The sequence below is a fragment of the Taeniopygia guttata genome, chromosome 14 (genome assembly GCF_048771995.1).
Source record: "Taeniopygia guttata chromosome 14, bTaeGut7.mat, whole genome shotgun sequence".
Lineage (NCBI taxonomy): Eukaryota > Metazoa > Chordata > Aves > Passeriformes > Estrildidae > Taeniopygia > Taeniopygia guttata.
Window position 1 is genome coordinate 2,582,375 of NC_133039.1, and position 26,666 is coordinate 2,609,040.

The 26,666-nt window shown below is 40.2% G+C and overlaps 1 protein-coding gene and 1 long non-coding RNA gene across 2 annotated transcripts in view; one reads left to right on the top strand and one right to left on the bottom strand.

Annotated features, from left to right (window-relative positions):
• Positions 1-26,666, bottom strand: part of PRKAR1B (protein kinase cAMP-dependent type I regulatory subunit beta) — a 92,655-nt gene that overhangs the window by 48,823 nt on the left and 17,166 nt on the right. The window lies entirely within an intron of this gene.
• Positions 11,453-24,415, top strand: LOC140685105 (uncharacterized). Its single transcript, XR_012058316.1, has 2 exons — positions 11,453-12,315; positions 15,973-24,415. It is a non-coding gene; the product is annotated as an uncharacterized lncRNA (long non-coding RNA).

The following is a 26,666-nucleotide window of genomic DNA, read 5'->3' on the forward strand; positions in this document are numbered from 1 at the left end:
GAGGAGGAATTGGGCAACACGATTTTTCTCGGGGGGAAAAAACAGTTTGCTGAAACTGAATATTCCTGTCGAAAATGGCTGATGTCATTTCCCCATTTAAAATGCTTCAAAAGTTTTGAAACTGTCCTACAGTGATAACTCCAGAGGATCTACTTTTTACCATGAAATTACTTCAGAAGAACATTTCTTAGTGAAAAGCTAAAATCAAAAGAAGGCATTGTTGATTTCAGTTGAATATAATCACATTTGTTCTCTTGTTTTCTGTGTGTGAGCATTCTCAAGATTTACATGTTGGAACTAGGATTCAAGATGAGGCATGGATTTAAATGCCAAAAGGAAAACAAACAAGCAAAAACACAAGTCCAGAGGAACTTGGGTCAATAAAATACACTTTCTAGTTGATAAAATGTACAGGTATATATATACAGGTATAGAGAAACACAAATACTAAATTGCACAGGCTTCTTTCTGCTTTAGTAGGTGCAGTACAGTGCTCAGGAACTCTTTCCTTAGCCTGCAGGTACTGGATCTAATGCAAAGACAGAGACATTTATGGAGATTATACACTGTAAAAACACAGCACTGCTGCAAGCACATTCTGCTGAAACTTTTCTTTTTCAAAGTCCCCAAATGCATCATTATTTGAAGCAGAAAAGGGCGCTGTACCAAATTCAAAGGTGTTATTTGTATGCATGGGCATCGGAGAAGTGACCCAGGGAAAGGCTCAGCACAAAAACAAACCATGAACTTCAGACCATGTGGGTCAAATTCATGCCTGGTGTCACTGAAATGAGATTGGAGTGTTTGAGCTGACTAAACACAAGTCACACACAAGGTTATGATTTTTCATTTTCTCCACAATTATTTACTTTCTCAAAATTCTGGAAAAGCAATGTATGATACCATGCTGAAAAAATAAGTATTTTAACTTAATATTTGAGTGAATAAGTGTTTTAACGTAGTTACTGAAAGCAAATTACTGCTGGTTGGACTGAAACACACCTCCACAAGAATAACCATCACCCCCAACACAAGGCTCTTGTCAATGTTCTTGTTAATATGAAGCAAATTCCACCAGTGATAAAGGGCAACCACAACAAAGTCCCCATATTTGAACAATTTATTTCCTTCTGGTACTTTTAAATCCCTTCACTCTTTAATTTCAAGCTCCCTCTTCTGGACTATCCCAATGAAGCTGGGGAGCCACTGTGCACTCCTCATCCTGATGCAGGAACCAGGTGATGCAGCTGAGGAAGCCCTTGGCAAGTGGCACTGATGGAGGTGGTCACTGTGGCCCAAGCTCATGGGCACTACAGCTGAAGGGATCTGAAAATATAACTGAGCATGCTGAGATTTCAAGGGCTGCCAGAGGGCTGCAATTGGAAATGCACAATTATGTGACCTCTTGGAGGAGATGATGGTGGAGAGGTCCCTCAGCACAGGCACATGGAACATATATCCCTGAGGATATCCCTGTACAGGGATATAGGACTTTATTTTCAATAAGAAATTATAACAAACCATATTTCATACATAAGTAAATATGAACAAAACCATGCTATTCACATTACCTTACAGTTCACATTTTGCAATGAAGAGGAACATCTTCCCCCCCAATAATAATAGCTATTTTTGTTTTACCTTTAATACTGAGGACATTCTTTCATAAAAATGTAGTTATATATGTGTGTGTGTGTATCTATATATATATACACATTTACATTTTCTTGCATCCCTATGATTAGAAAATTGTTGCCAGAGAAAGTTTTATTCTAATAATTCACACAATTTTTCTATTCAGAACATGGTTACACACAAACTGTTGTGGTTGTGGAACTTGTGCATGAACATGATATTTATCTACTTACTTTTTGCCCCCATTTTCTGAAGGAATCACTTTTAATAGTTTTCTATAAATATAGGAAAATTAAATTGTATTTTATAATTACAATTGTTCCTTCAAATTATGTACTTACTGCTCCTACACTATTTTTATGACTGTAGCTTGTGAGCCTTGAGTGCCACAAGACAGCACCTCTGCCTGGCAACTGTATCAACACAAAAATAGATAAGAGCTATTACATCTTAGGCAAAAATCTTTACACTTCCACACCTGGTGGTCCTTGTCATTAACACAAAAATTTAGAATACTGCAGGGATGCTAAAGATATGAAAGAATAACACAACACTAAAGAAGGTAAAGATGCTCAATACAAGTGCAGTGAGAGGGGGTTTGTTCATGCACAATAATTTAGTATATCGGGAAATTCCTTGGGTAATTCTGGTAAAATCAATATATGGGGCCAGTGGAATAGCTCGGGAGCAGTGAGGGAGCAAAGCCAAGCTCTGCAGAGCTCTGAGTCCTGCAACTAATCACAGAGTGTTTGACACGTGTCTCCCCTGGTTGACAAGCTCAGAGCACTCGCTGCAGCCATCTCCCACATCTTGCTTAATTAATTTCCATCTCTGTTGTGTGCTCCCACACCTGCAGATATCAAACAGCTGCCTAGAATAAAAACATTTTAACCTGTGTTAGCAGATAGGGCTCAATTTCGTTTATAATTGGATCGGTAAATGAAATCATTATAAAATAGCTGATAAAGGTTCTCTGGAATGAGTCAGAATGGTTTTTTAAAAGTGTGTAAATCTAGTGTTAAAGAGCTGATGAATAAAATTCACATCTAACGCAAACCCACATGTCCACAAGCACTTGCTTTTCTATTTGCGTATCTATTATAGCTTACAGACATGTGCAAACTCATACACCCACACATTTTCCTTATGTTTTCCTGAAGTTCATCATTACTCCCCTTCATCTCTGATTCACAGCATTTCCGAGATAGAATCTTCTACAATAAAACGAACTGGAGATAAAATTTCCCCAGACAACAAATACTTCTTTTGTAGGAGTTCTTAGTGAACTATCGCAATTAAGCAGTTCCATTTTTTACAGCTCCACTATAATTCAAAGAAGGATAAAATAGAGATTGATTAGATCAGAAGAAACATGCATGTTTTCTTAAGTGGTCTGTGTTAGCAGGGCTCCGAAGGAAAGGGAGCTTTTTAAGCATGAAAAGCTTAAATCTGTAGATGCACAAACACAGACCTAAGGGCACGCTTTCCTCATACCTATGGAAATAAATTCAGACGCTGTTACATTGCTTCATTCCATCTTTCTTAGCAATTTTCTTTCCAAGTCTTCACTAACCACTGCAAGGTACATCAAAGACATCTTGAAGAGTCCCAGCAATATCCCTGGCAGCAGCACCTGCTCCTTCCACCTCCCAGCACCGCTCCCCAGCAGGTCAGTGTGCTTTCAGATCCTGCCCAGCACACTCTGCACTCACCTCTTTATTCTCCACTCTGCAGCAAAACATTACAAAAATCACGAGTGCCCAGGGTTCAATTCTGCCATGTAACACGCACGGGCCTCCTTTCACCTCTCCACAGTGATAGCAGCTCTGGAAATCTCAGCTATGCTGGGCTTTCATTAGCATAGCTGGGATGGGAGAGGGGAAAAAGCAATATATGCCTTCCTGCATATCTGCAGTACATTTTTTAAATGCCTGGTTGAAAGGGGACATGAAGAATTCGCTGGGCAGGCTGGTGGGTCAGTATTAACTCAGACATTTGTGGTCACTCTTAGTCCAAACCTTCAAACACCTTTGCTTGGCTCTGCTAATTCCATGTTCGCTTTCGTGCTGGTATAGTTTTGAAACAATTTCTCAGCAGAAAGAAAGATATTTTATGGCATTAAATAAACCAAGACAAATCCAGCCCCAAAACAAATTGCAAAAAAAACCCCAACAAACCTACAGGAGTATATTATCACACGACTCATGGTGCTTCCTCCCAAATAAATAACCCTCCCAGTTTACAGATTTCTGTTTAATTTGGCCTCTGGCATGACAGAAAGGAATTTTTTGCCCATTTACACAACTCTATGAATCAAAGGTTGACAACAGTGAGCAGCTCCTCAGTCTGGAGGCGTGCACCCAAAACCAGCCAAGTGCTGTGCTTGCTCTGTCAGGTCTCCTGCACAGCCCAGCTACGCTGTGGCCTGTGGCACACACATCCCCCTGGAAGACCTCAGGTATCAGCACCTATAATTGCTCTAAATCTTGAATCCTGGCTCTGCTTGCTGCTGTGAACTGCTCCAACACCAGCACCTTAAAATACTCTGTCTGAGAACTGATTTAGATTAGGTTTAAAAAATAGTTAAAAAAAAAAAAAATAGATTTTGCTGTTGAAGGAATATACCTCCACTGATTTAAATAGATTTTTTTAATGTAGGGCATGCAGGCTTTATCTCTGTTGATATGAAATTCCAATATACAATAAAGAAATGAAGCAGAAATTTCTATACTAAAGCCCTCTTAAAAATAAATCCAATTAAAGGGAATAAATAGGACAAGAGAACAACTAATTCCTTGTCTTTGCTTCTCTTCAAGGAATATTCATATAAATCCCTGGTCTGGCATTTATGCTGTTTCATGTGACAGGGATCAGAATTCTCCATAGCACAGTGTTTTTAAACCATTAACTGCAGCAGCACCTTTACAACAAATAATAAAAACCTCTCCACATGCACAGAACATTTTCTATAGGCTCATAAAGGGTTTAACCCTGCAAGCTTTTATCTGTGTGAGCAGTCAGCACTGTAAATTGGAATAAAAGGAGCAATTTAATGAAAAGGGGGTGGTAGAATTAAAAATTGGGGGTGAGCATGCTCTGGGATGAGCATCTCTCTTATCTGTGCTGGTGAAGTGGTTTGTAATCACGTATTACAGTATTCTATGTGTGCTTTGTGGTGCAGTAACAATAATAACAAGGAAAATCTTGAGCTTGGTGCCTGAATTAAGTAACTGCCCTGGAGCCTTCAGACAGCTTTATTTTAAAGAGAGGATTTCACAACTCATGGGCCAGATCATAGCCTTCCTTACCTGGCCAGAGGAGGTGGGAAGAGGTCACTTTGAATCTCCCTTTTAGGGGGAGGACATCAGGAGGGACCCCAGCCACGCCTGAATGGCTCCAGGTAACATTTATGTGCAATGTTCCTGCCTGAATATCCAGGCATGAAAGGGCAATGCCTGCATGTGCTGAGGGAGGGCAGCCCAGAGAGATCCAGAGAGCAACACTCCTTTGGGACACTTCAGTGTGTAACTAGACTGAGCTGTTATCACACCAATCAAATGCAATTAAAAAGGAAAACTTTAATAAGGGCACTGCAGGGAAATTTCACTCGGTGAGGGTCAAAAGAAAGGGGAGGTGGAAGGCAGCAAAAAGTGCTTCTGAAATGGAGGAGATAAAGATGGCAGGAGATAAAAAGGTCAGACTAGGTGGTCTAAAGGTCCCTGTTAGCCCTAAACTCAGTGACAGATACAGAAAAGCAAACACTTGATCTCAGAAAGATTTGCTCATACAAAGAATGTCTTGAAAAACTCCCAGAAAAGAAGCAGCAATCAAAGCAATGCTTGGACCCTGGTAGTAGGTAAATACGTGATGAACCACACAGATATACAGCGCTGCTGTGGGCTCATCCCTCCCCACTGGAAACAGCAACTTGCACTCACATTCCTGAGATTCTCCTCAAAAAATACTGTCTGCAACACCTCAACAAGAATATCAGAGGTTATTATAAAAATCTTACAGGAATAAGCAACTGAAAAATAAACTACTGATGTGCTATGGGATTGGTAACACTAGGTTGACTTTTAAAAATAGACTAATACATGCAAAGGTCACTAAAATATTTATATTAATGATGGAGCTGAACACTAAGCAGATATTGACTTCTGTTAAGGTGAACCTCAAGATTTATTGGCTTAAGAGGTAAACATTGACTGAGATAAATCCAAGGTCAATATTTACTACAAAGGACAATAAATCTTGGTGGCCCATGAAACATGAAGTAAATAAATTTATACGTATATACACACATTCATAGACACAAGCATTCCTACTGATATTTACACGAATGATCATCAACTTCATCTTTTACAGCTTGTTCTCCTAATTATTCCAGAGAGAACCAATGAACAATTATGAAACAGTGCTAAGAGGCTTCTATTTGTGTATGTTTGCACTGGTGATACCTTAGGGTGACATTTCTGCTTCTCCAAGTGACTCCCTTGCCCACTGAGCCGGTGAAAGAAAAGCCACAAAGAGAAGTCAAACTAACTGCCCCATTTCCATCTTAGCTGGAGAACTCTTGCTTGTAACTCAAGAAGCAGAGTTACATGCAGCAAAGCAGTCTGAATAATTATCAAGCTCTGGACTTATCAGCCAGAAAGATTTCTGATGGAGCTCTTCTGAATTCAATGTACTTCCACCGAAGGTCAAGTTTCTTCCCACACAGGACAAGCACAGGAGGGGAACACATGGATATTCTGGAAGTGTTTTAACAAGAGGCACTTTTACTGGAGTTGTGGTCAATTTTGTATAAGCTCAGAACAAAGATGTATCAATCAAACTGAGCAAAATAAATAAATAAGAGCATTGGATGACTTTTAGAGTTATAGGCTTTTTTCTTGAACTAGAAAAGCAAATAAATTTAACAGGGGTGCTGACAAAAGTAGACCTTCTTCCTCCAAACATTATACAAGATCTAAGCCAAAAGGAAACAGATGACTTTGTGTGTTTGTAGGAAGTGATTAGAGAAGATAGAACTTAATTTATTAAGATGGGAGATGGTGATTCTTTTGTTGACTTTTCAGGTCAAGTGTTAAAACCTCCTGCAAATAAGGCAGTAGACACACTACAACTGAGCCTTAGCGGGTCAGGGGATCGGGCTCTTTGATACTCAGGGTTTTTCTTGTTCTTTGAACAATTGTTTTGGAAAGCCAAGTGAGAGAAACCTGCAGTCCTTGCCTGGGCTTCCTGGTGGCCCCTTCACTGCCCACTGCAGCAGTTTGGGCAGCTGGAGGCTGGTCTGCACTAACCTACACCTAAAGTCCCAGTGCTGGACACTGCCCAAAGGCAACAGCAACAGGTTCCACATAGCTAAAAAGAATATAGAAAAAAGGAAAAATAGGAAAAAGAATTTTTTTTTTAAAAAAAAAAGGAAGAAAAGACAGAAGAAAGTGCTTGAAAAGAAGTATTTCATTTATCTACGTGCCTGACAAGTCCCAGGGAGGAATGTGGTGCTGCACAGACAGTGCTGGCCACTGGCTTTGCAGGAAGGAAGAGCAATTAGAAGCGCTGGGCAGGAAAAGGCCTGTTAGCACTCTTACCTTTACTTAATCTTTAATCTCCTCCTATGCCTCCAACTTGTCACCACAGGCATTAATCACCTTGAAGGTCTTATAGCCAGCTCAGGCTCATTTATATTATTTGTTTTAATGGCCTCTCTCATGCCATGGGTGTTCAGCACTGAGTGGATGGCTCTGCCCTTATTTCCTGCTGGCTGCTTTGGTCCATCAAAGCCATGTGGTTTATTTTCACACAGGTTTCCTAAGGCTACAGCACAGCCACAGGTTTCAGTGATCATATCACAGTTGACCTCTACAGACAGTCGTCCAGCATAATCCATGAAATATTATTGCTCTGGATATTTTAGAAGCCTCTGAACTCTCATTAATATGAACACTTTGTATTTCACTGAATTTTATTAATGTTCTTAGTAATTCAATGAATGGCAGAACGGCTGCATTCTTAAGAAGGATTTATTTGTTAGCTTGCAAATAAAGGAAAAGCCATTTTCAGCTATAGCAAAATTGGAACATGAAAAATAATAAACCGACCAGCAAAAGACAAAATGTCTTTGTACTCTGTCTTCCAAATCCAGATGAGATCTCAGGCTAAGTGTTCTCTCGACAGACAGAATCGCTATATAAAACTTATAGCCAAGATTTTTAAAATTATAAGCCAAAAATCCACATTTATGGGTTTTCAGAAGAACTGATAATTTCAGAATAGTCCTGTTCAGGAAAAATACGATGCCAAAATAGGCTCAATTAGTTAAGCACAACCTTGAAATGTTCAGTAAAAGGACTGCTGTCTCCTTCAAGCAGAATCTGTGTCCAGAACAGGGAGATTTTGTTTCTTGCAAGCTATTTACTCCTCTGAGGATGCTGTAAAAGGGGCTTTCAGTGAATGGTGTTAACAATTACAATATTCAGAATATTTACATTTAATGTCACTTTCTCTTTGAAGCAGTGCCAAAAAATTCCCTTAAAATTGATTTCTAAAAGCTACTGTGAAGATCCAACTATGAATTCTTAATGCAATACCATATATATTTTATATGATGAACTCATTTATATGCCAAAACATTTTATATGGTAATTATTTCACAGCATGCAAAATTATGAGGAAATACCGAGGAAGGTTTTGGAAGAAATTTTAAGAGAAGTAGTGACTCAGTGACCTGCTGGGGGAAAAAATAGAAAAGCGTAAACCATTTTCAGTTTAATTTGTTTTAATTGGAAATAGATATTTCTAAAATATACTCTGTATTCCAAGGGGGACAACAGCCTAGCTGTTAATTTTCATGCAGTTGAAAACTAAATTTGCCAGACATCCCACAATCTGAAATTCTCATTGTGAAAGGCTCGGGAAGGTATATTTTTCCTGATGTGAAATCAGGAGTGCAGCACTAATGTATGACCTTTTTTTAATAAACTCAGAAAAGCCTGCATTAAAAGGCACTTTGTTCATCATCTTTGATGTCTGTACATTGATGTCATCTCAAGGTAACCTGGGCAGCTGTAGATTCACCATCAGTCCAGCCTTGACCGTGTAAGCTTTGAAAACAAATTTTTAAGTCAGAAATAATGAAAGTCAGAGAGGTAATAGGAAAATGAGGCTCACTGGAATATCTGCTCTCACCCTTTATTTGATAACTGATATTCTACAGAAAATAAATCAATCGATTCTTTAAGCAAGCTGGTTCAGGGCTAAGAGGCAAGCTTCTGGTTAAAACAGGAAAGTTGATTAGGAAGAAGAACCATAATGTGTTTAAGGCAATAATTTAAGGTAGATTAAGAGTAGTTGAAATTGGAAGTGGAAGAACAAACCCAGAGGTCATTTTATTAAGGATATTTCAAGGCCCAGTCCTGACAGGTGGAGATGCTGTGTTCGGATGGATTGCACAGAGGATGCTTTTGATGACTGAAGTAATAAAGTTGGAATGAAATTCAGTAATCTAACATGAAAGGCCATGCATGTTGGAGTTACAGCAACGATTTTTACTTTAATCTGAATTCATTAAGCCACTGGGTAACTGCAAGCCACCCTTTTGACCCGTGGCTGGGAAGAAGGCAAACCCAACCTGCATCAGTACAAACTGGGCCACCAAAGGGTTCATGCAATTGTAAAAAGCACTTCTGTAAAAGATCTCACTTCAATCCTGGGCACAATTCTCATCGACTACATGCAAGAGAAACAGAGAAACAAGATGCATTTGATTCAAAAAAGATGCATAAAAAGGTATTCTGGGGTGATAAGGGTAATGAAGAATCTATCTTTTACAAAAGAAGAAAGAGGATCAATCACTTACTGCAGTAAAATAAGTAAAGAACAGATATAATTTTTATAAGTACATAGGGATGAAAGGCAAGGGCTGAACAACAGAGTTGAAAAGGAGTTACTTTAACTGATGGACAATGAGGCCATGAAAAATCAACAATATAAACATTTAGGCTGGAAGTGAGATGCTGTCTTGCCATGAGAGAAGTAATGTGCAGCAGTTTCCAACAACTGTAGCCCAATAAACAGGAGAAAACAGAAACATCTTCATTTAGTTTATAAGAGGGATCATATGACTGGGTTTTTATACAGTTATCAGATGGCTGAACTCAGTGACTCAAGAGAATCCTTTCAGATTGTATTTCCAAGGACAAGAAGAAAGATGTTTCCTAGCAGGACAACGAAGAGTAAAACAAGTGCAGGATCACTGTCAGAGAAAACACACTGATTCCTGACAGCCTATTCTTGTAACCGAGACAAAATAGCTGGGAACCTCATCAGACTTGTTCCTCTCGACTTTTTAAAAGATGAGAGGCAGTGCCAAACACTCAAAACAATAACGTCTTGCCTTTATAAACAACCTTTAGTATCACTGGATATAAAGCAGAGCCTTGGCCATCTGCTGAGCATGCCTATTGGATTGGCACCAGCGCTCTCCCCCTGGCTCGCTCGGAAGGTGACGGGGTCAGGAATGAGACATCTCGTTCTCCAAAAACAATCTCCCAATTCTGCCACTGGTGGCTTTCAGAAACCACCTCCTGTACAGCCGAAATCTGCCTTCTTTTGGAGTTTTTCAGGCATCCTCTAATTCCAGTCAGAGCAGAGGATCGGTCTCAGTGCACGTGCTGACAGAATTAGGGACTCTGAGGAGCTGTGTGGAGTTCAGGCTCTCGGCAGAGCCATGGGTAATGCTCTGTGTCCTGGTACATACTGGGAACAGATTGAGTCTGCTGCAAGAATTTCATTGTTAAAGATGTAGCTTGGGACTGCCTTTCTTGCTGTTCCCCCAAACATCCTTCTTCAGCCTTTAATCTCTCCGATAATAAATGTTGTTTTTACACTGCTCTAGTCCTCTCCATATTTTGCACGTTCCCACCAGAGATACAGACAGCCTTTATCCAGACAAACATGCTGGATAGATAGGGGATAATGGGAAAAGATCACTACCAGTGGGACAGCAAGAAAAAAAACATGTCATCCCCAAATAATGCTATCATCCCCATAATTTCTGAATTTTCCCCCTAGTCTGCCACCCTTGCCCAGCATCATACTGGATGAAATGTAGGACAAACCAGTGCCACTTGCCACAAAGTGTTTCTTCAGCTTCAACTAATGGGATGATTAAACCAAAACAAAGCTGCAGAACACAGCAACTGGTAAAGGCACTGGGTGATTCAAGCAGGCCCGGAGGGAAGGCAGATGTTTGGTACTGGAATAAGCAGTGTGAGATCATTAACACCCAGCTGATGGATCACAAGAAAGGCAAAGGAAATCTCTGAGGTCTCCTGTTTCTTCCTTTCACCGGCCTGAAGGCCGGACAGAAATACGGGCATGTGTGAGGGAGTGTGAGCTATTTTAACAAAAACATTTCATCCATCCCTAAATATGGTCACAAGATTTTAGATACTTGGCTTACTCTTAAACAGTAAGATTCTGAATTATCTCCAACTGTGTAGGCTGTAAAAGAAAATGCATAAACCAGCAATCCTGCAAACTCCCTAGAAACGTATTCCCTGCCAGTTTTTTCTCTGTAGCTGTTATATTAATCAGTGTCTTAAGGAATTAGAATGCCCTGTGATTATATCTCTTTCAAACCTAATAAGCAATGCTTTGCAATTAACTTCAACTCACTCTCCTTAATGTCATTATCTATCATCTAGAGCTTTGAAACACACCAGAGAAAAATGCCAGAATTATGGCTCCATGTATATGGGCTGTACTTTCCTTCCAGTGAGCAAACATCAGTATTTCAGTGGCATCTTAAGATTTCTAACCCAAATGGAAAAAATGTGAAAAGATCAGCTGTTCTCAAAAAAATTGCCAGAAAAACATATTCAGGGGATTTTGCCTGAATCAGAACTCAAATCATTTTCCAGAATTTGGCCCTTAACCAAAACTCAGGAGATCAGATTTCAGGTTTCAGTTTTTTATCTTACCAGATAATCACATACAAGTTCATCTTTCAAAACAACTTAGATGCACAAGTGTGTGAGTGTGAACGTACACACAGCAAGTGTGACACTGGGGTGTAGTCAATGGATTTTATTTCTGTACTTGTAAATGTATATAGTCTCACAGAAACACCTCTCCTCATCTGCCATATGAAAGTGTTATATATATGGCATGAATGGTGTGAGGTATTATCAACATAAATTTGGAATAGTCAAGTTATTTATAAACAGGCTTTGCAGTATTGGATTTTAATTGATGAATGTTGATAAAAATGGAATTTATATTTCCTTTCAAGACTCACAGACTAGAATTTTTTTTTTTCCTGAAATTGAACAGATGCCAGAAATAAATCAAAAATTGCGAAGTGGAAGAGAGCTGTGAAGCAATGCGCAGAGGGCCGGGAGGAGAAGAAAAGTGGAAAATTACCAGAATGTAAACCCAATGGATTTAAGAGGAAAAGGCAGAGTGGCATCACTGTGAATTCCATGGGAATAGAGATAGGAAGAGAATAAAAGTTGACCAGAAATTACAATCAGCATGGTGAGTCAGGAACTAAGAGCATTGTCTGAGTTAAATTCTGAGTTTTCAATAAAAATAACTGCAATATACCACCAGCACCACGTCTCCAAGTGCAGTGGATGGACTTTTTTCAACCAACACACAGAGGAAGCACGGGTGAGTCTTCTCTTATCTCTCATTTGCATTTCAGAAAAGGAAACTGTTATAAAATTTGCTTTAATACATGATTTTTAATTATGCTGATTTTTCATGCCTCTGTGACTGGAAAGCTGGGTCACTACCAAGAGGCTGAATCTGGGAGCAATGAACTAAAAAACACCAAGAAAACTAAAAGGAAAGATGGAAATTTTCAAAAATATCCATTAGGAAAATTTCTGTGTTTAAAGTTATACGCTTGCAATCTATTCAAGGTTGCATTGATGCAATATTATACTCCTGCATTTTAAATCAATAAAAATAAGGAAAGGAAAAAGAAGACTCCAGTAATGGGAAAACATTAATTCAATCACATTAGAAATCTATTTGACTTTATGTGAAACTTCTAGTAACAATGAAAGGCAGCCAAGCTTAAACAACTCCAAGAATTTGTAAAAACTAATCAGCAATTTTCTGATTTAGTTCCACAAAAGAGCCATCTAATAGCACGATTTAGTTCTCTCCTACCAATATTTTCTGTTGTTTTGCTCCCTGTCAACAGCTGCTTTACTTTGGCCACTTATTTAATATTGATTAATCCTCCTTCCTGTAGCAGCTCCCACTGACATCCACTGAGCTCCTCCAGTTTATAAAAGTTTTTTGCAGAGATAACTTTTGGGATCAGATACTCACTTTGAAATTTTATTCATCAGCCACAATAGCAGAGGATATCCAAAAAGTTGTTCAACATAGATAATAGTTGCTTATTCTTCTTAATAAAAAGCCCAGAGCAAAACGGGCAAAGAGCACCTTTTAAGAGCCAACTAATATTAAAATAAATATGCTTCACAAAGCTTTCCATGGTTTGCTTTTCACTGCCATTCATCCTTTCTACTTCTCTGGTGCATAGAGTTTCTATCAAGCTGCAGATCAGGTCCTACAGCCGGATTCTCCTTTGTCCTGAGAGCTAAGACAGTTAGCTGTCATTGTATTGATAAAATATCATAAATATCGATTTACATCCATAAGGATCTTCTGCCTCTGCCTGAATCTGCTGTCTGAGCCATTAACTATGGACTGGCCACGTGCATCTGAGGGACTGCTCCAGTTCTGCGGTGCCTAAAGCCACTCAGGCCTTAGACAAGGAGGTGCGGTGGCATCTGCAGAGGAGTCAGAACTTATCTGGACCCCAACCAGCCAGGACAGAGCCCACCCTGCTGTGAGCCCCAGAGTGCTGCAGTCCAGGAGGAGCAGCCCATCCATCCCTGCAGCCCCAGTGGTACCTCCAAGCCATCCTTTGCTCCCTGTCGAGGCACCTCCACACTGAACCTCATGTTTTCTCACCCAAAGCCTTGCAATTCTCTTCCTTACTTCACATTCCACACATTGCCACATGTGTAAAGGGAAAGCAGCTGTGCAGTATTTTTAGCTTAACTCGTTGAAAGGAAAAGCAAAGGAAGCTAAAATCAGAAGTATTATTTTGCACTATGGAGTGTATTAATGACGCCTTTCCAACCTCATCAACATTCCCATCGAAACTAACATGTTAATTTATATTCTTCATATAGCACTAATTATGTGTACAGCAGCATGGTAGCCTGTATGAGGAGCTATCTCACTATAAGAGATGAAAACATAATGTTCTGATTCTGACCTCGTGATGGGATACATAATTAATTACTCCAAAGAACGCTGATTATAATAGCACTAAAATGTGGTTCAGAGAGATGCTTTGAATATCATGTAACTACAAAAGATGCTAAGTAGTTTTATTTAGAGGTGGTGCCAGTGATGCAAAGTTCTTTTGAAAAGGCACAGGAGTAAAGCAGTTTGGCTATACAATCCTCCAGTACTGCAAGGAATGGATGTTTTCCACCTGCAAAGAGCTGTGAAGGAGCACTACTATGAACACTACTACTGTTTTTCCACCCTGTTCTCCTTCAACTATACCTGTAACTGAAGTACTTCTTATCTAATCAAATGCACAGATATGTCAACAAAAGCATTAAGAAAATTACACACATTATAAGGAAATTATACAGGAATTCTTTTCTATGAGGGTTTTGAGGTGCTGGCACAGAGTGCCCAGAGAAGCTGTGGCTGCCCCATCCCTGGAAGTGTCCAAGGCCAGGTTGGATGGAGCTTGGAGCAAACTGGGATAGAGGAAGGTGTCCCTGCCTGTGGCAGGGGGTTGGAACAAAATTATATTTAAGGCCCATTCCAACCTAAACCATTCTTTGATTCTGTGATATAATTTTCATTTAGTAAGGACAAAAAAAGGCTAAAAAAACTGATTTACCAATTTTTCCTGCTACAGAACAGACTAAATTCCATGCAATGTCCTGCACAGCCCCATTGTCTGGAAGTTCCAGCAATATTTAGCTAAAAGATGCACTCCACAGATGGGCATTAACTCTTTCAGCTCCAGTGGTGGCCACCTACTGCAGGTGCAGCAGTAGAATTCTGTTCTCTGGGCACTTACAGGCATTTATAAAAGGATTTGTGAATAGAAGAGAGTGTAGAAAGGGTTTCTATGTCTTACTGCTTTAGTTTAGGCTTTCAGAGCACTAGGCAGCAATTTTGCAGCTGTGTTAGAGACAGCTCAGAGAGCTGCAGGGATGCTCTGACAAGAGATGGCCTTGGAAGTTGAATTAGCATCATCTGGGTTTTTCTCTTTTGCCAGTGCACAAACAGCCCTTCCTCTCTCACAAGGCAGCACCTCCACAGGAAGATTTATGTCCCTACAGCATTTGGGGGAGTCTTTACATAAATACCTATTTTGACAACTTTAAGCCTAGCCAGCTTGAAAATTTGGCCAAAGTGCTTTTAAGAAGGACTGCTGGGACATAATATATCATGAGGGGTTAGCTGAGACAAAGGTTTCACTAATAGCACACTTGAGAAATTCTGTAAGATAGGTGCAGATTTAAAATATCTATTAGGCTCCCCTATAATCTCACATGTGTAAATAACAGGAACAGCCACCGAGATTTTGAAGCAGTTCCAGGATTAAACCTGAACAGCATTAATGACGCCTTTCCAACCTCATCAACATTCCCATCGAAACTAACATGTTAATTTATATTCTTCATATAGCACTAATTATGTGTACAGCAGCATGGTAGCCTGTATGAGGAGCTATCTCACTATAAGAGATGAAAACATAATGTTCTGATTCTGACCTCGTGATGGGATACATAATTAATTAAAATATCTATTAGGCTCCCCTATAATCTCACATGTGTAAATAACAGGAACGGCCACCGAGATTTTGAAGCAGTTCCAGGATTAAACCTGAACAGCATCAAGACCACAGAACGTTTCTCAGCCACAAAACTACACAGCTACAAGGACCTCCAAAGTCAGTTGTAACACACTGTAGGACCCAACAGGTACAAGAGATAAAATGCAATAAGAAAAGTGTACAAGAGGCAACACTTTTCTTGTGACAGTCCATGTCTTGCTTTATACAATTCCCTGACCTGCTAAAGTAGAGTTGTTTACACACTGAAGTACAGAGCTTCGTTTTCTCACACACAATAAAAATTTCAACTAATTTGTATACTTGTGGTAATCTCAATTTTAGCCTCCAGGGGTTAGGGTTGGGAAGCATGTTTTTTACTGCCTCTATTTCCTTTGTTACTCCATACCTCTCGTTTTTAATAACCTTGATCACAGTGACCCCAGGTGGCAGAGACAACCACGGCTGCTCTCAGAAGCTCACCCAGACCTTCACATTTCATCCCGACGCTGAGAAGTCCCTGGGTGCCAACCCAGAGTCCCCAGAATCCGCCCAGGACAGCTCAGATGCTGCCATGGGACTGGACAGGGCTCATTCCAAGCAGGTCAGTACAAGTCCCTGTGGGACAGAACCCCCACTCCTCATTTATCCATGGAGCTCTCTCTAATAACTCCTTAAATTTGCTGGAGCCCAGCAGCACAAACTTCAGTATCTGGGCTAGTTCAGGTTGCTGAGAAGCACAGCCAGGCAGTTGCTTTGCCCCAACTCATAATTCTGTATTCCCAGTTTGCTCCACATGCATGCACAAGGTTGCTTATCAAAACGAGACACAGACCCAGATATGACAAAAAACATTAAGTATTTTCCAATATACCTTGATTTTAATAGAACCTAGGTACCTTAATGATTTTCTCCAAGCCTCGTCTGCTCCACTTTGCTGCTCCAACTGCCTCAAAAGCTCACTGGTTTTTCTTTTTACTGCCTGGAAAAATGTCAACTGCAGGAAGTTTGCATTTTGTGACCCATCATTTAAGACAGCACAAATAAAAGCATTGCCAATGCAATATAAAAAATTAACAGTGGGTAGACAACTCCCAGTAGCCTTTCCGTCTTTATCAGTGTGTTATAATAAAAAATATGTGTTATTTCCCAGTAGAAGGGATCAGTGAGTCTTCTCAGCTCTGGTGAGAGCCACACCACAGCCAGAGCATTGGGAAGGCTTTGCTCAGAGCCTGTGCTCCTGAAGAAAAGAGTGCTTTAGAGTTGATGCAAACAAATTAACTTAAGTACAAAGGGAAATTTTTCAAGCTGCTCACCATAAGAAAAGTCCAACTCACTAGAACAAAATGTCCAATGCTATTTATTACCTGGTACTTGAATTTTGTATGAATCAGCCATCATGTACAATGGTAACTTTAACTTTACTTGTGTGAATTTTAATCTTGAGCCAAACCAGCTCTGAGGGAAGGAAGGATGGGGCACACCAATGCCTGTCCCACGAGGCTGCTCACTGATTGCTGCTGAAGAGCTCCCTAATGGCAATGAAACTATCCTGCCATTGCCAGAGGGTGTCACTACGGCACTGGGACAAAGCAACCAAACAAATAAAACTGATAAACAAGAAATGTAGAGAAACCTATCAGAAATAAGCTCTATGTAACCTTTACATGAATTGTTCATCAGCTGAATTGTTCATCAGCTCACCTGTGGGCTTTCAGAACATGGTTCTGGAGTCTGGAGACAACATCACTCTGTATTTTCTCTTTTTTCCTTTATCTCTGGTGCTCTAATCTGATTTCCAACACTAAGTCTTGGAAGGAAGAAAGGAACTACCTATTAGAATTGTTTGCAGAATCTCCATTGTTCCCACTTCATTTCACCTTGTTTTTCCTAAAAGCAACCTTTTGAAATGAAACTATTCTAAAAGCACATAGTCCACAGACAAAGTAACTGTATTTGTAAGGTAGCTGTTTTCACAGCAAACTGCTGCAAAAGAAATCTAAATCTTCTGACATAATGACACATAGCTCAGGTAATTAAAAACAGCCAAATTGAGCATGTTAAAGTGATCTTGAGTGCTTGGTTAAAATCCTAAACCAGAAGAGGAGGGAAGCCAAGGAGCCCAAGAGCACAGTAAATGAAAGCACTCAGAAGGCTGAGAAAAATAACCCTGCAGTACAAGGAAGTCCAAGGTGCACCAAATTAGTAGGTTTATTGTCTTTGTAGTCTGAATGCAATCTAGTTAATTACTAGCAAATGGCAGGAGACACATGCCCAGGAGCCTATAACAATGTGGTATATGATGGCCAAGAAGCCTGAGAGATGTTGGAATGTCTGAGCAGCTCAATCAGGACGTGTGAGCAAGGGATCAGGCAGTGCAGAGTGTTGGAAGCTGCTGCTCTGGATGTGACTGTCCGTGTAGAGGGAGGGGTGACTGTGAAAAAGAGAGCACCGAGTCCCAGTTCCACAACACGCTGCTGGAGCAACTGAGCAGCTTCATTTCAAATGGATTTTGGTACCAGGGTAAACTGACTGATGCTGCTGAGGACAGTTTTGATTAGGAAGGGCTGCTCCTGCAAAGTGTTCCAGAGCTCTTGTCAACCTGTCAAGGAATCAAACCCTGTGCTCTAATAATAGAACAATAATTTAATATTCTTGGAAATAAGTTCTAGTCAAAGCACAGGATTTAATAAATAAGAGAAGAAATATGACACATTTCATAGCATTAAAGAACAGTAGGTAAACTTGGACGAAACAAGTTCACTATTTTAAACCAGGTTTCTAAAAGCAAAGGAAAATCTGCATGGATGTTGTAACCACATTGCAGAAAGCAGCTGTATGAGAAACATGGGTCAACTGCAGTGATTACACTGTCAGGACTTGAAATCAGGGCACTGCTACAATATTTTAATATAGCAAATGCAGTCTATCATGGTGAAGGTTCAGTTGGCTGTTCTGGGAATTATTAGGATGTCAAAAGGCCAAAGTCTATTTCTGGATACTGAAAAGTAATTCCCATTCACCTCATACAATAATGATGTGCCTCCGTTGGGGAAAAGAAGAGCAAGCAATCCAAAGGTAGCAGCAAAGTCTCCTTAAAAATATTTTCAACAATGAATAATATAAGAAGAAATTAAATTCAGAATATACATAAATCTGTTGTTTTGTTTCTCTTGTTTCATGACAAATAGGTCTCAGATTATCAGACAGAAAAAATACAGAGATGTGGAAAACAGAGCTGGAATTTGGCTTAATGACAGCAGACTTGGTCTTTCATTGCAAATTCAGAGAGGGATGTCAGCAGGTCTAGCCTTTATGTGGATCTTGTAGTAACTGTAAATATGTAACAGACTATCAAGTGTTTTCCTGTTGATTAGAATTAAAGCTCTAGACTGAGCAGCTTATTCTACTTACCTCAATTATCATATCTGGAAAATTATTCAATTCATGTCTCAGCCTTTATTCTGGGACATTCACTCACAGGAGCAAAGTTTCTAAATTTCAGATCCTCTGGGGTCATGGCGCAAATCTACTTTTTTCACATGGTTATATCCACAAACAGAATAAACTAAGCTTGATCCTGCAAGCAGTGATGATAATTGCCAATCTTTTAGTCATTCAGATGGTGCAGGACCAGGACTTAGGTGTGCAGGACACATGGAAATAGGTTAGATGTGCTCAGGAAGAGTTTTTGGAAGAAGCCAAGCTGGGAAATACTGAAGAAAACGGCTTAGGAAGAAGCTTGAGCCAGTATGGCTGTTTGGGCAAGAAAACAGTGTTCAGTGCTGAGACCCCTGTGCTCAGTGCTGAGCACTGGACTCCTGGTCTGGGCAGCAGAGCTCCTCACCAGTGGAGTCTGGGCACCTCTGCTGGATGCTCCATCCTCTCCATCAGCAACAAGAGGAGCCATGCTGTGCTCAGCTTCCCTGACACCAGCAAACACCAGCTACAGAGCCTCAGAGGCTCCCAAATAAAACCCCATCCTTTGTAACTGGGCTGAAACAATAGCCTAGCAAGAGTCCCAGTGTGTGCCTGTTTCAGACATCCAAAAATCAGCCGGGCTCCAAGCTGTAAGAGCTTGGCTTTCAGGAGGATCAATGTCATACAAGGGTTTTGTTAGTAAAAGATGGCTGTTGACTCTTCTGTAAGTGAAATAAATTTTCATGTCATCACATTTTGCCATCTTTGAACAAAAAAAAAAAACAAAAAAACAAAAAAAAAAAAAAAAAAAAAAACAAAAAAAAAAAACCCTCACAATATTCTGGAGCACTTGAGAATGTACTGCAAGGACCAGCAAGAGCAGAGAGCCAAGTTTGATCTGAAGGTTTCAAGCAATGGAAAAATCTGCCACATCCCAAGCTAATTTAAATTATGGATCAGTTCCCTGATTGCTCTAAAAAGGAGACTAAACTTTTCCAGTCTGAATGTGCCCAACTTCAGCCACCAGCTTTTGGATCTCACATGGATCTAACACGTGTCTTTTAAAGAAGTTGTTGCTATCATTTACCTTTCCCTCCCAGACATGATAAATTCACCTTCATTCTGCTTCAATTAACTAAACACAGTCTCCACATATAAAACCTGGAAGATGCTAAGTACCTTAAAATAGCATCTGATGCTGTTTTTTGGATATGCACTTTTATATTTTCATTTTAATGCACCACACAGAGAAGCACATTATACTGTTCTAATGCAAATTTCAGCTTTCATGTCTTTGGATGATTTATAAATCAGAACTCGAATAACTACAAAAAAGACAACCTCCCTACAAAGAAAGTGATAGTTTAGTGGATTTTGGTTTTTAATTTCTGAAAGCAAAAGGCAGAATGAAAACACAATTTCTTTTTCTGCTTTTAAAAAAAATAAAAAAAGAAAAAAAGAGAGAAAAGGAATCTGGTGGTGCCTAAGGGTTAAAGTATCCTGTTTCAGGCAGTCTGAATATCCGAATTTAGCAGCTGACAGTGCATGGTGTGTCAGTCTCTTACAGCTGTTCCAGTTGATTCAAAGACCATCTTTGTTTCTGGAAATCTTAGCAACTGTTACTTTTTTCCGAAGACAGTGATAGACCAGCTGTTACCTCACAAGACGCAATGTACTTCAGGTCAAAGTCTTTAGTAAGGAACTTGTAAAACAAGAACTAAATCATTGTTTGGGTTTGTCAGGGTTTTTTTCTTCATTAAAAGAGCGTTAGCAGCCTAACAGTCAAATAACTTATACTTGGTATTCCCATTAAGTGCACCAGAATAACAGAGAAATTTCATCTGGTTGTTGAGTTGAATTCTTTCCTTCTATACAGAAGAAAAATCCCACTACTAAATCTTGTAGCACTATAAGATATTTTGTTATTTGAAGGGCAGTTCCTGCCTTTCCAAACACGGTGCTGCTAAGCAGATGTCACCTCATCATGGAAGTGCACAGGTCTAACCATTCAGAATGTGAGGTGGGGATTTTCAAGAGAACCTTAGAGGAGTTAAACATTCACTTCCCACTACATATCAATCAGTGGGAATATCCAGTTCCTTTAAGCTCTTTGAACATCCTCCTTTAAATGCGTAACAAAGCAACTGAATGGCAGAGTTGATCCTCCAGTACCAGTCACATCCCAGGTGAAGGCAGCAGGCTTTCACAGCCCTGCAAGGCTGCAGCATCATCACCTCCAGAAGACTTCATGAGAGCAGGAGTAACTGGTGACAGGTTACCTGCAACCCTCCTGGGGGGTGAAAGGAAGGAAGCAGCGTTTTCAAGAGCTTTAGTTGAAATAAACCCGTGTTCGTCCCTGCACAAAGACAAATCTCTGCTTCCAGCTGCTCTGATGCAGAAGACAAAGACTTGCTGAGAAGAGTGGATGCTCTTTTATTTAACCTTTGTGTTTAATTCTGGAAAGCCTTAGCATTGAGTAATGTATTTGCAGAGCCACTGCCAGCTAATTGTTGTGTAAAGAAGCACACAAAGGCACAGTCGTGTATACTGCAGTGGTAGAAAAATTTTACAAGGCCCGTTAAATTCAGCAGCAGGCATAATTTTTCTGTTTTATATATAGAGAGATAAGTTTAGACTCAAGATTGTTTCACGATCATGCATGAATACTATTTGCCTCAGGCTATTTTTTCTAGATCTAAAAAGGATTTATGTAAATAACTTCTCTGCTTTAGCTCTGTTTTTCAGAATGGGTGACATACTGCCCATATGTAAACCAGTGCTTTATGCAGAATTAAAAATAACCCCCATTAGGCATGGCGCCACCAGTATTTGTGATGAAGAATATAAACTGTCTAACAAAACACTGAGGGTGAATCACAACCCCTAAAAAGCCACGAACTGACAGTATTTGTTTCTCGAGATAAAAATATCCATAAATACCAAATGTGTGTGCTTTTAGTTTTGTTTAAGAGAGTAGATTACCTACCAGGCCAAATCCTGACATCACAAAAAGTACAGTCTGCTGATGCTGTCAGGCTGTTGTAAGGGGATTGATACCAAAGCAGATACAATCTCTGGGTGACTGCTGAGAGCACAACTTTGCATAACTAATTTAAAGACCACTGCCTGCAGGCACCACAATGGTAATTAGAGACAATAATTCCTGGACAAATGAGATGGATGTACTGGAAAATAAAGTCAGTGCTAAATTCACAGCTAATCCTTCAATGGAGAATTGGATCGTTTATTTTCCAAATGGCTGGGCAACTCTACCTGGTTTGATTTCCATCTCTGCTGCCAGATGATTCTTGTCTCCAAAATCTGTAATTTTTTCTAGTTTAAGTAGTATTCCTCATTGGCAAGCTCCAATTCATCAAGCTGAATGTGCTTCCATTTAAATACATGAATAGTTCCTTTGACATCCACAGCCAGCCAATGGAACAACTCACAGTTAAAGAGCACACTTTTAAACACCATGAGGAATCAAGGCCATAAACAAGGCACAAAAGGCACCAAGAAAAGCTGGATTGCAAGGCAGTTTACCTGGAAAATAGCTTGGTGTTACAAAAGAAGAAAAGATTTATTTAGTGTGCCATGGTAAATCTGAGTTTCCTCTTTTTGGTTGTTTACAACTAGAATTCACAGGACAGGCTAATCATCCAGTACCACTGATGATCAGGGGAAAATCTCCCACACAGTCAGATTTGCACTTGTTTCTTCAGTACCAGACCTGTTACACATGCATGATATTTCTTGCATAGTCACACCTCCTCTGTCCCCAGGCCACCACTGTCACCATTGTCCTCAAGTTCCAGCACAGGTGGGGCATTCACACCTTTACAAACTCTCATGGGATGCATCTGCACCACACTGGGATCATGCTGCATCTCCTCTCTCTTCTGCTACTCCCAAAAAGGAGGGTGAAGGATCCCATCCAATTCTGGTCACCAAAAAATCCTAATGTAACTCAAGGAAGCCACGTTATGGATCAACAAAGCTCTTCCTCCTCCAATGCCATGCCTCGCTGTGCAATTTCTCTCTCATCTCTTATTCTTTCTTTTCTTCTCTCATCTTCCCAGGGGTTTAGCTCAAGGTCTTGGGCATTCTTGGCAAGGCTTTTTTAAGAGGTATTCACACATTATTTCCATCCTTAGCCTTGCCCAGTGACTAGTATGGAAATTAAGGTGCAGTTTTGCCAGCTCTTACTTTGATTTGGGCCCCTGCTGTGGCCATAAGGGGAGATCCTGCCCTGCCCACTCCATCCTTCCCCTTGCCAAAGCATTTTGGCAGCCAGGCACGGGGTGAAAGGAAGGACCTGTTCTGACTGAAAATAACCCTGCAGGGGAGGATTTTCAGAGAGCTGCTCTGGCTCACCTGGCCATGAGAGCAAGAGGAACATGTAACCAAGGTCTGGCACTCACTCTTACTTCATCCTTTGGTACCAGCTCACAGTTCAGCTTAAATCAATGGTGGAACCATACCCTGAGTTTTTTACCTAAGGTGGAATTTTTCTTGCACTGTTCTGCATCCTGTAGGCATGTATGTAGCAGAGGCAGAAGCTGAGTCTGTGTTTGGTTTTTTTTTGACAAAAGACTTAAGTTACAAGCAAGGCAAACACAGGATGTGTAATGAATATGTCATAGCTGTGGCATCCTGTTTCTAAAATATCTTGCTCCTGAATGGTGCCATCTTAGGTTTCTTCCACATGTATGAGGCTTTCCAGCTGGCCTGCAGCCAGTGCTTTAATAAAACATGGTATTATGCAGAAGTGAATAAAGCTGATGGCAATATAATGTCCTTGAAATTCACTAATCACCAGAAGTTTCAAGAAGATTTCAATATGAGAACAACAGGAGAATAACTAAAATTCACTTGTTAGCCACTTTTCTCATTAATTATGGCTGTATTGAAAGAAACCCCAAGTCATTAGTGATCCAGCTGAAAAGTGTGTTTGCTGAATTTGAAGACAATACCTTGCTGCAAAGGAGCTCCAAGCACTTCAAAAACCTTTAGGATGTAAAATGATTACAAATTGAAGAAATAGTCTGAGAAAATAGATATACTGTAAGTAAAGACACAACAGCTAAAAATATTAGGGGAGAGGTGACCAACAGCATAAATACATGGTGAAGATTCATGGACAAAGTAGCACTTCTGCAGGAAAGGAACCACTGATTACAGTGATCCTAAACAGGGTTCAAAAATATCCCATTGCTGTGAAAAATTTAAAGAAACAAGCGAGAACTTGGAGAAACTGGGGGAGATGAGAATAACCAGAAATGGTAAGTAGGCTGAGGAACCTGGTCTGCAAGGTGCCAATGTTCATCTGTATGTCTTTGTCCCAACAATCACAGGTATTAAAAAATGCTTTTTATCCTCCCACCTTTGCCATGCAGGGAACACACAAGAGTAAATACAACACTGTGTACTGCTGAAATAAATACAGAGTCTTCAAGTTCATTTCTTGGTACTTTTTTTGTGTCTTCTAAAGAGCTCAATGTTTTAGTAAAACCATTAAATACCATTTTGTGCCTCTGCTTTCAAAGCTGTTTCACACCATTATACTGTTCAAAGGAACAAACTTATTAATAATGTGAGTAATAAAATACACAAAAATATTCTGAAAGCTGTTTCAAGCCTTACAGCTGCCTGTACGTTAGTAACAAATGCTTTGAAAAATTACATTAGCTAAACATTAATCTGCTCTCTTTACTCCTTGATGAATGAGTTTGACATAGCATTTGCACACAGATATGGTGAACATTTAACCTTTCCACTTCTTTATGTGGTCAGGAAGCCACAGAGCTTCTGCACAGGGACTGACAGATGTGGCTCAGCAGAGCAGAGTGGCACTGGTGACATCCTGGAAGCAGCAGTGACACTCCTGCTGCTCTCAGCCCTGCTCTCTCCCCTACTGGTTATTTCAGTTGTATTTCCTTCTCCTCCTTGGCAATTATCAACTTTGGGTCCAACCTCCATTCCCACAGCAGCTCACCTCTGAACTTCCCCACTATCCCCCTCTCAGTGGCTGCCCCTGTCCAAGAGAGACACAACATCCTGCCAATGACATGATGAAAAGTTACTTTTTATTTTTATCCACAGTAGAAAACGGAATAATTTCTTCCTCTTGCTTCCCCTTTACTATTCAGCATCACGGCAGAGCCAAGTGGGTGTGCTTGTATTCCAGCATTACGTGATGAACAATGAAAAATCTTCATAGCTACACTGCTGGGTTAGAAGAGATTAATCAGAAGAGGTCAGAAAGAGGTCACTCAGACTATCCCCTTGTCACCAATTTTAACTTTATACACCATTTCATAACTAGGAGGCCTTAGAGGATGTTAATCTCCTGGATATCCAGGAGTGGGAGAGGAAACAGAGAGCTGCCAAGTTATGGGTGTAATTCTATCTGTGCACAGACAGAAATCCTTCCGTGGCTGCAGAGGCAGAGCAGCAGGACAGAGGCACAGCACTGGCCTCACCAGCCTCACCCACATGCAAAATTCCCAAGCAGCACGGGCCAAAAGAAGGGGGGAAGTTGGTGCAAACCCTAAATCATCTTCAGAGCAGGTCTGAATCGTGAGATCACCTTAGAACCAGAAGGGATAAGATCAGCAAGGAAATTCCCCTCCAAACAAACCATGCATTCCCAGTTATTCAAATAGGAACAGCAGCTCCTCACAGCTAAAACCACATTGCTGCTTCACAGTGGGCATTTTGCCACTGGCTTTGAGAGATCCAGGACCTCTCTCCAGAGTTTAACCAAGTCCCATGAGAAAACAGTGGACTGCCACGTCACTTTGCAGAGCTGCACTGCTCTCTGCAATGTTAGCAGCTCTTGAACATCTTGGCAAAAGTTGCTGATAACTAGCTCTGCTGCTTTTGGTCCTGTTGCAGTTACATCTGCCTTTCACTGCACTTTTCAGTATCATTTTACACCAGAGACTCTGTGTGTGTAGGACATAGATGGCAGCCCCATTTGAAGCATGGCACAGGGAAAGATGTGATCTAAAATAAGACTTGAAGAAAAGTATTTCCAACACCAGTGCAAAAAGATACTTGTTTACCTTAACTTCAGCATGATTTCTCATGCAACCAACCCTTCATATGGAATATCTGACACAGAGATAATATGCTACACTCTGCCTTTATAAATAAGGGTTTAAGTTTCACAGATACCGAGCAGCAAGTGCAACACAAGTCAGAGCAGGCTAACACAAATATCTTTTTGAAGAAAGAAAAAATGTAAGAGTCATCCATTGTAAATGAGAAATTGCTAGTCCATCCTTCCCCCACCTGAACACCTCCTACATTTTTGTCAAATATGAAATTAGATAAAACAATGATAATATATTCAGTGTAGAAAGCACTGAGGAAAACAAACACAAGTGAATAAACACCACCACTGCAGCACAGAAAACAAAATAACCTTACCCAGCTTTCCACCATTCCAAGAGCCCAAATGAAGTAATTTACCACTCACTTCACTGAACTACATATTTACATTAAGAAGATGCAGACTGGAAGTGATGGCAATGGTATGCTCTGACTTGCTGACTTCTTCACACTTGACAAATGCAACCAGACAAGGGTAAGAGCATGATGTCAATTTATTCCTACATTTCAACCTTGTCTGCAGAGCAGAATATGCATCTTTCTGTGAGCTCCTTTTCTTTTTCCTGATGCCAGCTATAGCCTGCTGTGCTCATCA